Source organism: Marmota flaviventris, chromosome 6 (assembly GCF_047511675.1).
Source record: "Marmota flaviventris isolate mMarFla1 chromosome 6, mMarFla1.hap1, whole genome shotgun sequence".
NCBI classification, from domain to species: Eukaryota; Metazoa; Chordata; class Mammalia; order Rodentia; family Sciuridae; genus Marmota; species Marmota flaviventris.
This window is the reverse complement of record NC_092503.1, coordinates 26,386,217-26,398,235: the sequence shown is the minus strand read 5'-3', so window position 1 is coordinate 26,398,235 and position 12,019 is coordinate 26,386,217. Positions and strand designations below refer to the sequence as shown.

At 43.1% G+C, this 12,019-nt stretch overlaps 1 protein-coding gene and 1 non-coding gene across 4 annotated transcripts in view; one reads left to right on the top strand and one right to left on the bottom strand.

Annotated features, from left to right (window-relative positions):
* Nucleotides 1–12,019, bottom strand: part of Nhsl1 (NHS like 1) — a 245,953-nt gene that overhangs the window by 41,332 nt on the left and 192,602 nt on the right. The gene's annotated exons all lie outside the window — the stretch shown is intronic.
* Nucleotides 976–1,079, top strand: LOC114095342 (small nucleolar RNA SNORD46). The gene has a single exon (XR_003583232.2). It is a non-coding gene; the product is annotated as a small nucleolar RNA SNORD46 (small nucleolar RNA).

The window sequence follows — 12,019 nt, the reverse complement described above, 5'->3', positions numbered from 1 at the left end:
TCTATGTTATCATTCCTAAGTGTACTTAATCAATCACAATGAGCTAAATATGCCACAGTTAGAAATAGTTCCAAAACCTCAGTGGCTTTTCATAACTAGAAATTTCTTGCACATTTCTCTTGTCCAGACAGAGTGGCAGGGGTTTTGCTCCCCACAATCACCTAAAGACAAGGCAGACGGAGTTCACCCTCCACTTGTGCACATGTGAACACACGATAGTGCCATGATGCTTCCAACTCAGACACTTCTGGAACTTCTCCCCAGAAGTTACGAGGGTTTTATCTGCTTCCATTTTGTTAGCTGAAACAAGCTACATGGCTATACCTAACTTCAGTAGGGACAGGAAGTGTAATCCTACCTCTTGCCCAAGGAGGAAAATTCCAGAATAGCTCTAATGACTCATTTTCTGTATTCTTTTTTTTTAAGAATTTTTTTAAATATTTATTTTTAGTTCTTGGCGGACACAACATCTTTATTTGTATGTGGTGCTGAGGATCGAACCCAGGACGCATGCATGCCAGGCGAGCGCGCTACCGCTTGAGCCACATCCCCAGCCCCTTTTTTCTGTATTCTTGTTACCTCTTCTCTCAACACTTATTGTTGATTTCCAAACCTTTTTGAATAAGGCTATGACAAATTTGCAAAGACAATGAAAAAAACATCCTTTATGTGTTTGTAACAGGAGGTTAATTATCAAGAGAGGCTCTAAGTCAAGAAGTAGTCAAATAGCTTCTTGGAATCCAGACAGACTTGGCACTACTAATTATGCCTGAGACCCAGGGGTCAGCATTTTAATCTCCTAGAAACTTATAAGCCACCTCTGTAAGACTAGGATGTTACCCTTTCTGGGAAGCTGGAGGGAGGTTCATTCACCAAATACTTCCAAGTGTGCTGCCTGCAAGGCACTAGGTTAGATCCCCAAGGAGCCAAAACTTTGCACACTGCCCTCCAAAAGGTAGACAAAAAAACACCCACTGCTAGAGTGATGAAAAAGCATCCTTAGGCTTGGTTGCAGACATCTTGGTCACCTGTGTGCCAATGGCCAATGCAAGGTCTGGTCGTAGTTAAACTGACAGACTTGGAAATTATGTCTTTCCTGGTATCACTGGATTAAAATGAGGTCATTCTAATTGGCTTGAATATGACTGATGTTCTTGTAAGAAGGCAAAACAGAGATACTGGAGGATTGTGAATACAGAAAGAAAACAGCCACCTGAAGAGAGAGGCAGAGATTAGAGTTACACAAGCCAGCAAATGCCTGGGACCACCAGAAGCTACAAGAGGCCACAAAGATCCTCCTCCAGAAGTTTGAGGATGCATGGCTCTGTCACCACCTTGATTTGGGACTTTTAGTCTCTGGGTCGAAAAGACAGTAAGTTTCTGCTGTTTTAAGCCACAAGTTTTATAGTCTTCTGTGATGGTGGCACTAGAATATTAACATAGTATGAAGCTAAGAATACACCAGGATATGGAAGAAATTCATGAAGATCCTCACAAAAAAAAAAGGGGGACAGGGATTATTGGTTTCTTATATTGAACCTTGCTGCACCTGGGAAAGCAACTTCAACAAGAATTGGGCATGCAAAACCCTGACTCTGATGCCTTCTCAATACCTGGTCCTCCGATGCCTAGGTACAGACAGACCAGTGGCCAACTGGGGCCTGACAGCCTAGAGCTGATGGGCAGGGAGTTGAACAGACATGCAAACTGACCCAGAAGGGTGCAGGCTTCCCCTCCGCAGCTCTGGTCCAAGGGGTTGCAGTGCAGGAGTGACCCAAGGCCACTCTGACCTCTCAAATCCCTGCTGACATCCCAACTCTATAGCTGTCTTCCTCCCCCTGGTGCCAGGAAAAGGCCACGGAGAACCCACGGTCCCGCCCACCACGGCCCAGCCTACATCCCCGCACTGTGTGAAGCTGTTGTACTTGGCATCGCCCTCAGAGCCCCAGCACACAGCAGCGTGGAGGGCAGCAGGCTCTTAAATCATGTGGAAAACAAAAGTACCATTAGCCTTTATAATTGTTACAAATATGCCTTTACCAGAGATCTGTCTTCATTAGGCTCTGAGTTCCTCTTGTCCTTCAGTTCAACCTGAAGGACTTACCTTGTGCAGGGACTATCTAGGGGTGTCCAACTCCCTTGGCTTTTCTTTATCTGGGGCTGTGTTTTAAATATGCATGCGTGTTCTTCCAAATTTCTGCTGCAATTTCCACCCCAATGCCACAGTACTGAGAGGTGTGGGGTGTTCTGGATGTGACTAGGCCAGGGGGCTTCAACCTCATGAATGGGAGGTGTAGCTTTAAAAAAAGCATGCACAAGGCCCTGGTTTGATCGCCAGCACTGTACACTCACAAAAGTACATTTATTAAGCTGAGTGCAGTGGTGTACGCCTGAAATCCTAGCCACTTGGGACACTGAGGCAGGAGAATCTTGCCAGCTTAGTGAGACCCTGTTTCAAAAATAAAAGACTGAGGATGTAGTTCAGTGGTAGAATGCTTGTCTGACATGTGTGAGCCCAGGGTTCAATTGCAAAAAAAAAGGCAGGGGAGCCGGGTGTGGTGGCACACGACAATAATACCAGGAGCTTGGGAGGCTGAGACAAGAGGATGACGAGTTCAAAGCCAGTCTCAGCAACGGAAAGGTGCTAAACAACTCAGTGAGACCCTGTCTCTAAATAAAATACAAAATAGGGCCATGGATGTAGCTCAGTGGTCGAGTGCCCGTGAGTTCAATCCCCAGTACCCCCCTATCTCCCCAAAAGAGGCAGGGGAGCTGAGGGAGTCAGTTCAAACCTCTGCCCCTCCACCATGTGCAAACCCAGCACCTAGGTACCACAATAGAAGGAGAAAGTCAGCCCTCTCCACACACTGAGTCTCCTGGTGCCTTGACCTTGGACTTGCCAGACTCAAGAACTGCAAGAAATCAATTTCTGTTATTAATAAATTACTCAGTCTAAGGCAATTTGTTACAATAGCACAAAGGGACTGAGGCATCTGGGGACACCTCCATTTTCTCCTCCTACGGGAAAGACACTTTTTGTGACTATAGGATTCTGGGTCGAAAGGTTTTGAATATATCAATCCCACTGCCTTCTGGGTTTCTGGGTTTCTGATGAGAAGTCTGATTAGAACTTTATGGGAGAAATTGTGACAAAAGCTCTGTTTCTCTCGGCCCCACGGGGGTCAATAACACCCCTATGGTATCTCAGGGAACAGAGCATTTTGTTACAGTATCATCACAATGTGAATGAATTGCTACCATTTTTTTTGCCACCAATCATTCCAAGTTGAAAGAAAAGGGAATTGAGTAACCTTTGAGTATAGATATGATGAGGCTTTTAAAAGCCAAAAGTCATTATAGATTTTCAGACTTGAAATGAACAGGCCATTGAAGACTCCTATAGGTTTTTCTTTCTAAACAAGTAAATATCAGGCTACATAATCCACGGAGTCCTTCTGAAGTCCTTTCTTAGTCTTAATATTGAAGTGGAAGGATCCTGGAGGACAAAAAGTAAGACGACCATTTTTTGAGTTACACCCAGCGATGACTTGGGCCACCACTGGCCCTGGACCTCACAAGGAGCCAGCATAGGGAAATTTCAAACACCACCTATATAGTAAGCCCCTGGCTGTGGCTGTTTGTTGGTCTTGAAGCGCAGGCGGCTCTTGGTTGGTGATCTGTCAGAATCAAAGATAGTTGGGTTGTTTGATTTTTTGATTTTGTTTTTTAGGTTTGGCTATTTTAGGGGTTCCCCCACCTTTTTCTTTTTCTTCTCCTTCTCCTTCCTTCTCTGTTGCGGCTGCTGCTGCTTCTTTTTCCTCTTCCTCTTCTTTCTAGAATCTTTGTGTAGCAAGAGTAGTAAGGATGGGACCATGTGGCTGGGACTCTGGCCAACTCCTCCTAAGAGAAGACCCTTGCAAACCATTATAGGTCCTGGGGAACTCTGGCCAGAACAGCTTTGCCCAAGTGAAACAGGCCTGCCATCTCCTCACCAGAATAGAAGTGACCGTGAAAGTCCTGCCAAAGGTAGAGCAGAGCTTCCCCTTCCTTATAGATGAGTAGGATATAATGAAGATGGTAGAACACCCAAAGGTAACTAAGTAATTTCACATTATTGAAAACATCTGGTTGGTGATGGAGCATGCAGGTGGAGGACTGAAGGCCAACGATGTGCAGAAGGAGGAGGCCCAGTGAGTGTGCACACAGATCATGTGCACCAGGTGCTACTGCCTCAAGAAGGGCATTGTGCACAGAGATGAAGACGGAGAGCATCCTGGTGGATGCCGAAGGAAACATTAAACTCTGCAACTGTTACCCAGGCAACAGGTTCAGAGCTTGGCAGAAGCTGGACATGATTGGCAGCAATCTTTGGTACTGTGCCCAAGAACTGTACTGGTGGGAAGGACATGATGCCCCCATCATGGACATCTGGAGCCTCACAGGGTGTCTCCCATTTAATGGGACCGCTTTTTTTGCTGCTGAAAGAGCAGATCCTCCTTCCAAGTGCAACATTCCTGCTCACATTTCTGCTGGAGTGCAAAGTGTCATCGGTCAATTATTGAATGTGGATCCCACCACCCAGAGGTCTGTGGTAGAGTCAATCATGGTGCACAGTGGCTGAGCCAGGGTGAGGAACATTGACCGATTCATTCTAGTGAGCCACTCCCCAACCACTTGAACCCCACAATAATGATGATCATGTGTGGCATGGGTTGTGACCCACATGATACCTATCTTTGGTAAACAGAAAATTCCATGAGGCGATGGCTATATATTTATGCTCCAGCATCAGATAACCCAGAGGCAAGCTGTACATTTCAGGATAAGCCTGTACATCCAGAGACTGGACCTTGCCAATGTCCCACAGACCCTTCCATCTTCACTCCCCCTTCCGCCAAGGATGAGTGCACATGCCCTTTGTGCCTTCCCCTTCCTGCCCACTGAGCATCAGCTACATGAGAACAAGCAGCAAAGGCAGAGGGTAGTAGAAGAGCAAGTCTACCTGCCGTTCCTCTCTGCAGCCTGCAGGTGAGGACACCCACACTCCTAGCATAGCCTCCTGGCATGTTCCTGAGGCCCTCCCGCCCAGCCCCTGCCTGAGCTGCAAAGAGTGGGAGAGAGCAGCAAGTTCTCCCAGGGTACACTGTCAGAAGAAAACTCTCTCACCAGGGGGCAGCCCCATGGTGTAACTGCAGCAGGGTGAGAAGCGGGTGGCTAGGAGGGCGGCCACCTGTATTCCATTCCACAACATGTTGCTCTATGCCATGTTACGGTCTGCTGGCCTGAAAGACAAGCCCAAGATTTAGAAATAAAGTAGCTCCAATGAACAGAAGGCAGATACACCCTGGAATCAGAAACGTGGCTCCAGTGAAAGCAGACAGCTGAGACAGACAAAAACAACCTCCAGAGGACCCCGAGTTCTGTGGATGCTGACATCATGGCATGGCTATGGGTCAGGCGAGGGCTCAAACAGTTGTGGGAGGAAGTTGTGCAACATGGACTTCAGTCACAAGGGCATCTGGAACTCCCTGGAAATAGGTGGGCCCCTCTACTCCCTGGGAGGGACATCAGACTGTTTTTTCTGTGATACTTCCCCCTGCCCTGCTCCTCTCTGTCCTTTCTCCCATGTTTCTGGGATAGCAGAGATGTTTTCTAATAAATGTCTGCTTCTCAAAAATGTTATAACAAAACAGATGCTCCTGAAATATGGGGACGGGGAGAATAATTGGGTATGAGAGATGCCCATCTGAATACTCAACAGCTATGTAACTCTGGGCAAGAAACATTTACTGTTGGTCTCAGGAATTCATCTCTAAGGTCCCAAGCAAAATTATCTTTTGTCAGGGGAAAAGGACAGTGTGATAACAAATCTCATCAGGTATAACAGTATCTACCACATTCTAGTAATACTAACTTTGATTGAGGGCTCACTATTGTAGGTGCTTTATATATAGCTCATCATTTACTCTTTGTATTGCCCCAAGAGATGGGGATTATAATTATCCACATTTTATGTATGAAGACTTTGAGAAACAAACAAACAAAAAAAAAAAACTTGTATATGGTGGAACTAACATTAGAATTCAGGCCTTCTGGCCTCATAGCTAGTTCTGCCTGAGAGTGGCACATGAAGATAATTATTTTGCTTATGGTGGGAAACTACCATTTTCCATTTCTCTTTGTACTACTGCTATGGTTTAAATGTTTCCTTCCTCCAAAACTCATGTTGAATTTTAGCAGCCACTGTGATGGTGTTGGGAAGTGGGCCCTTTAAGAGGTATTCAGGTCACAAAGGCTCCACCCTCCTAATGAATTAACATGATTATTGCAGGACAGGGTTCTCCTCCTTTTGCCCTCCCTTGGTCCTTCCATCATATGATGATGCAACAAGAAGGTCCTTGCCAGATGCCAGGCCCTTGATTTTGGATTTCTTAGCCTCCAGAACTATGAGTCAATAGATTTCTGTTCATTATAAATTATCCACACTTCTGGGCACAGTGGCTCAGGCCTCTAATCTACAGCACGGAGGCTGAAGCAGAAGGATCGCAAGTTCAAAGCAAGACTTAGCAACTTAGCAAGGCCCTAAGCAACTTAGTGAAACCCTGTCTCAAAAAAAATTTTTAAAAGGGGGCGGAGCTGGTGATGTGGCTCAATGGTTAAGCACCCCTGGGCTTAATCCCTGGTTACCCCCACCTCCTGCAAATTACCCGCACTGTGGTACTCTATTATGTCAGCACAAAATGAACTAAGACAGCCACACTTAACAATGCTTAAAATAACACTAGCCTTCATCTAGCACGTCAGTAAATCCATTTAAGGTTTTAGCACCCTTAAACTCTTTCCTAGAAAGATTTTAAGCCAATTTCAATATAACATTTTTCTGCACCTACATCTTCTTCCACAATAACAACAACAAAAAAAGTTACAGGCCCAAAATGAAATTACCCAAACCAATGTTCACCTTAAAGAATATTTGAGGGATGGGGGTGTAGTTCAATAGTAGATTTCCTGCCTAGCATGCAAGAAGCCCTGGGTTCTAGATCAAGCACCTCACCCCGCCCCCCAAAAAAAGTAATCTGAAATTAAGAGGATTCTTGTATCTCCCTCAAAGGGAAAGCAAGTCTGTAGGTGAAAACCCTACATATCTCATAGGGGTGGGCTTGGGGATTTTCCTTGATCCCTCATTCTGGAAATTATTTTATAGATTCTTCAATTTATATTATTTACACATATTAGCATACAATGTATATTATTACTACTGCTTTCTAAACACTCTTACAGACAACGATGGCCCAGCCTCTCCTGGCCTGTGGTGGCAGCCACCACGCTTGTAGACAACAAAACTCGGTGCATTACTTCAAGACAGCTTGAGCAAAATGCTACCAGCCCATTGAGGTTGACCTCAAATCCTCTCTTCCACAGGCCCTCCCTCATTCTCCAGTCTTTCCTGCTGAATTCTTTAGTATCACAGTGATGACATCATAGCTCTAAAAACTGATTTCCTGTGGTATTTTGCTTCTATCACCAGAACACTGTTGTCTCCATTATTTTCATTCTATATACATCTTTCTTCCTTTTCTAAGATAGATATAAGCTCTTTGAAGGAAAAAGCCATGAGTCATTCTTCCTTACCTCCTCTATGGTGCCTCACATAATACAGAGGTTCTGCTGATATTTTAGGTAAGAGAAAAGGAATAAAAAGGAATAGCTATTGCCAAAGAGGTAGAATCACAGTTCTAAGAAATCATTACCCTCTAAGACGATTCTCTCTCCCAAATCCCAAAGTCTCCCCCACGTTTACCTATTAATTCCACAAATAGTTCTTAAGCATCTATCACCTGCCAAGTACTGTCATAGGAAGAGGAGATTCCACAGTGAACAAAACAAAGATTCCTGTCTGCTCAGACCTTCTGCTCTAATGAGGGTATAGATAACCAAAAAGTCAGGGAGCTGGATAGCATGTTAAAAGACTCTACATGGTAAGAGGGAAAGAAGGCGAGAAAGATGAGCAAGTGGTGGAGTTGGTAGTATCAGGGCAGACAGAGCCTCAAGGAGTCGTGACATTTGAATAAGGAAGGAAGGAACTATCTTCCTGGGGAAAGAGCTAGAGGAAGAGTGAAATGAACTGAGTGAAGGAGAAATAGTAGGAGAGAAGGCGGGGGTGGGGGTGGGGGTGGTGGCAGACAGTGTAGGGCCTCCTGGGATACTGTGAGAACTCTGACTTTTAACAGGAGGTGGAAGAGTACCTCTGGTGGCTGAGCAAAGTCACATGACTGTACTTGGATTCAACACTCTCTATTTCTACCTGCCCCAAGATGCTGGGATTCAGCTCAAAACTATGCAAATATATGAATCCCAAATAAACCACAATAAGAGTTACTGAATGAAAGTAAGTCAGTACTGCGGCTAGTAAATACATGTGACTACTTTAACACTGAGTTGTATAAATTATCATAGTGATTTTTCATATATATTTCACTGACCAGTATATTATACATTGAAATGCTCTTGAGCTTATTATAAAGATTTTGAAATATAATCTGAGGAAGGGAAAAGTTCTTAAATGGATGGTTAGTAAATATGACTTGTTTAACTAAGAGAGAGAGGGAGAAGAAGAAACAAAAACTGAATTCACAGTGGGAATTTAAAAAAAATCCATCAAGGAAACAATACAATAAGATGAGTGTATACTTAAAGAAAAATGTAAGGAGCTTGCTGACTTGTGAGAAAGAATAGTAGGAATGATGAAAGAAGAATTTGAAACAAACACTCTACTGCATTAAAAGCAGAAAGATTAGGTAAATAGGCTATCCTTTTTCAGGTCATGAAAGACAGAAAAGTTTGGAAACACTCAGGTCAAAAGCACAGTTTTGGTATTACTCTACAGCCCAGTATTCTAGACTTACCATATTTTAAAATATGAATGTGATTTGTTCTTAACAGTATGAAATCTTTCCTAATCCTCCTGCTATATAATTCAAGGTCATTAAGCATTGGGAGGACTCCAGTTCCAAAGTTAATTATAAAAATAATGGTCATGATGTGCTGCTTCAGTGAGAATGTCCTACAATGAACCAGGGTTTAAAAATCTTTTTTTCAGATCACTGATTTTTAAAGTCAATGCTATGGACACTTTTCTAAACAGAAAGCCCTTTGCCATCCTGATGTGATTTGTGTTTAAAATAATTATGTGGGAATTGAAGGAAAGCAGATACTTTATTGGTCTTATGGGTTATGAAACACAGGTATAAAGTTTCTAGTAGATGGAAGCTTCTAAACTTCCATCTCAGTTATTTTCCATCAGATTAAGAACAATGGGTGAAAGGCCAGTGCTGCATATATCTTTATCTCAGTCCAGAAGGGCATAGAATACATCAGACTACAAGCATTCATGTTTAGAAGAAAATCAATTCTAGTCTAGCAGCTGTAGCAGGTATTATATAGCTAAAGAATCTAGTTTGAGCTTCCAAGTAAGCACATAGGAAAAACTGACTGCACTTAAATATTATGCTTTGGAAACAGTACAGAACTCACTTTCTTAATGAAAATCAAACTCAGGTATATTTAAAAATAGAGGGGATTTACCTCCCATGTCATTAATTTATTGGGTTTGACTATACTGGAAAAGAGAAAGCAACCTTACTGAATATTTTCTTAAGATTCTGCCTTGCCCTTAAGGCTCAATGAATTTTCTAAAAATACTTTTGGATTTTCCATCGTTCTTCAAAGCAATTTAACTTCAATTTATTTAAATTGTCTTCAAGAATCAACAAACTTGAGCATAATTAAGACACTAGAGATATGCAAACATTTTCAAGTTACTCAGTTATTTGTAGCATACTGAGGGGGTTGAAAAGTTGTGTTAAATCTCAAAGACACTTAATGCAGATCTTTTCCATGGACATTTTCCTAGATAATTTGACAGCAATTTTAAACAATAAGATTTCAAATAAATATGCCTTTTTGTGTATTATTAGAAAAATTATGCCTCCTTTCTCCCTTCCCTGCTTTTAAAGTTGTTATGCAATTATACAGGATTCCTCACAATGCATGAAAGTGTATTATTACATATCAACTACTACATTCAAATCTATCTTGCAGTAAATGCATATTTGAGCCCATAAGACCAGTTCTTTACCAATTATCACTTCAATGACACTCAGCATCCAAAGCAACATAAAACATAAAAGGACAAAGCAAAAATAGTGAAGCCCAAGCCTCTCTAAAAGGTCTAAAAGTAAATAACTTTTAGGGCTGGGGTTATGGCTCAGTGGTAGAGCCCTTGCCTAGCATGTATGAGGCACTGGGTTTGATCCTTAGTACCAAATAAATAAATAAATAAATAAAGTATTGTGTCCAAGTAAAATAAATAAATATATATTAATAAAAAGGTAAATAACTTTTAAAGACAAAATGTCCCAGGTGCTAGAGCATAATGTTTTTAACAGCAGGTAAAGAAAGAAAGAAGGCATATTGGTAAGATGCCAACTATGACCCAAAGTCAAGGAAGAAGGAAGTCTGAAGGGATTGAGGCTCGCTTTGCCTGAAGAATGGGAATGAATGTCATCCACTGTTAATCCAGCAGAAAGCTGGAAAAAGGCAGTCACATTGGTGATAACTGTGTTTTTGTTCTGACCTACAGGTTCTGGGATTCTCCTGGCAAGTGCTTTGACCAGACATTTCTTTCTAAATTTCTGAATACTTTTCTCCCACATGAAGAAGGCAGTGCTAACTTGGAGAAAACACAGAAGGACAAGGCAGGGACATGGAAGCACTGTTTCTCAAGTCTTCATCCGACTAACAACACAGACAAGAGCAGCAGGCAGGGGCTCAGACTCTGAAACTGAAGAGTTGAATGCTTGAATCCCAGCTTGTGACAGGCTATCAGGGCCCGCGGGTTTTGTTCCAACCCTCAGGGTGCCCACAATTCAGCTGCCTAATTAAACAAGTTCACCGGACAACCTGCAGAGCAGTGGTTCTCCAGAGCAAGGTACCCGAGAATCCCCAGGCAGGCTCCTTGAGGGCATGGCCAGCCCACCCCCATATCTCCTTGCTCAGCAGGTCTGGACCAGAGCTCCAGGACTTGCATTTCTAACAAGCTCCTGGGCAATGCTGAGGCTCCTGGCCTGTGAGACACTAGGGGAAAACCAGTTCAGAGTAAGGTGGACACCCACAAAAAAGTAAACACAAAATTAAAAGTGGTCAATGTGCTGCCCATTTATGGAGGTGAAGGTGAGAGAAGTCTTCCCTACTCAGAGGAGGTGATGGATGGGCCCCTGAAGAAAGGGATACAATTTTGAGATTTCCTAGTTCATGCAAGAAATGATAAAAGGTCCAAATGGAAAAAGAGTACCCTGCTTCTTTGATTATGTTCCTCGTGATCCCCACTTGCCAAGACAATAATTTAACAGGGAAGACAGGAAAAAGAATTTAGATGATGTGGTGCAGGTCAGTGGGGGAGGGAGAATACTGTCTGGGATCTATTTTAGTCCCTAAACTGTTTTGTTTCAGGAAAAAGCTCTAACTGTTAGAAGTGCCTTACATGCCCAGATTTCCCTGAAAAGTCTGGAGGGCTCTAACTCATTGTAACATCCCACTTCAGCTCCAACTGCAGGGAAGCTTCCTGATTCAGGCCACTCCCATGAGGTCACCTGATCACTGCAGCAACCTTGACCCAGCCTCCTGCTTCCACACCCCTGTTCCCCTTATTCTAAATTTGTAACACAGGGCCTAATTCATCCTTTTAACAACTATGAGTCAGATTATGTGACTATCAAGTTGCAATCCATCCAATGGCTTCCCATGCCCTGAAAGTAAAAGCAAAGTCCTCCTACTGGTTTCCAAGCTTTATGTGATCTGACATAGGTGCTCAGTGAGTTCATTAAATAAATGGTCACTGAATCCATTCGGCAGTGTACCTAAAAGGGTACCATGACCACCAAGAGAGGTGCTGGGTCCAGTGCTCACGTAGTGTCTTTTATCCTTGGCCACACTTTCCACCTTAATTAACGCAGGTATA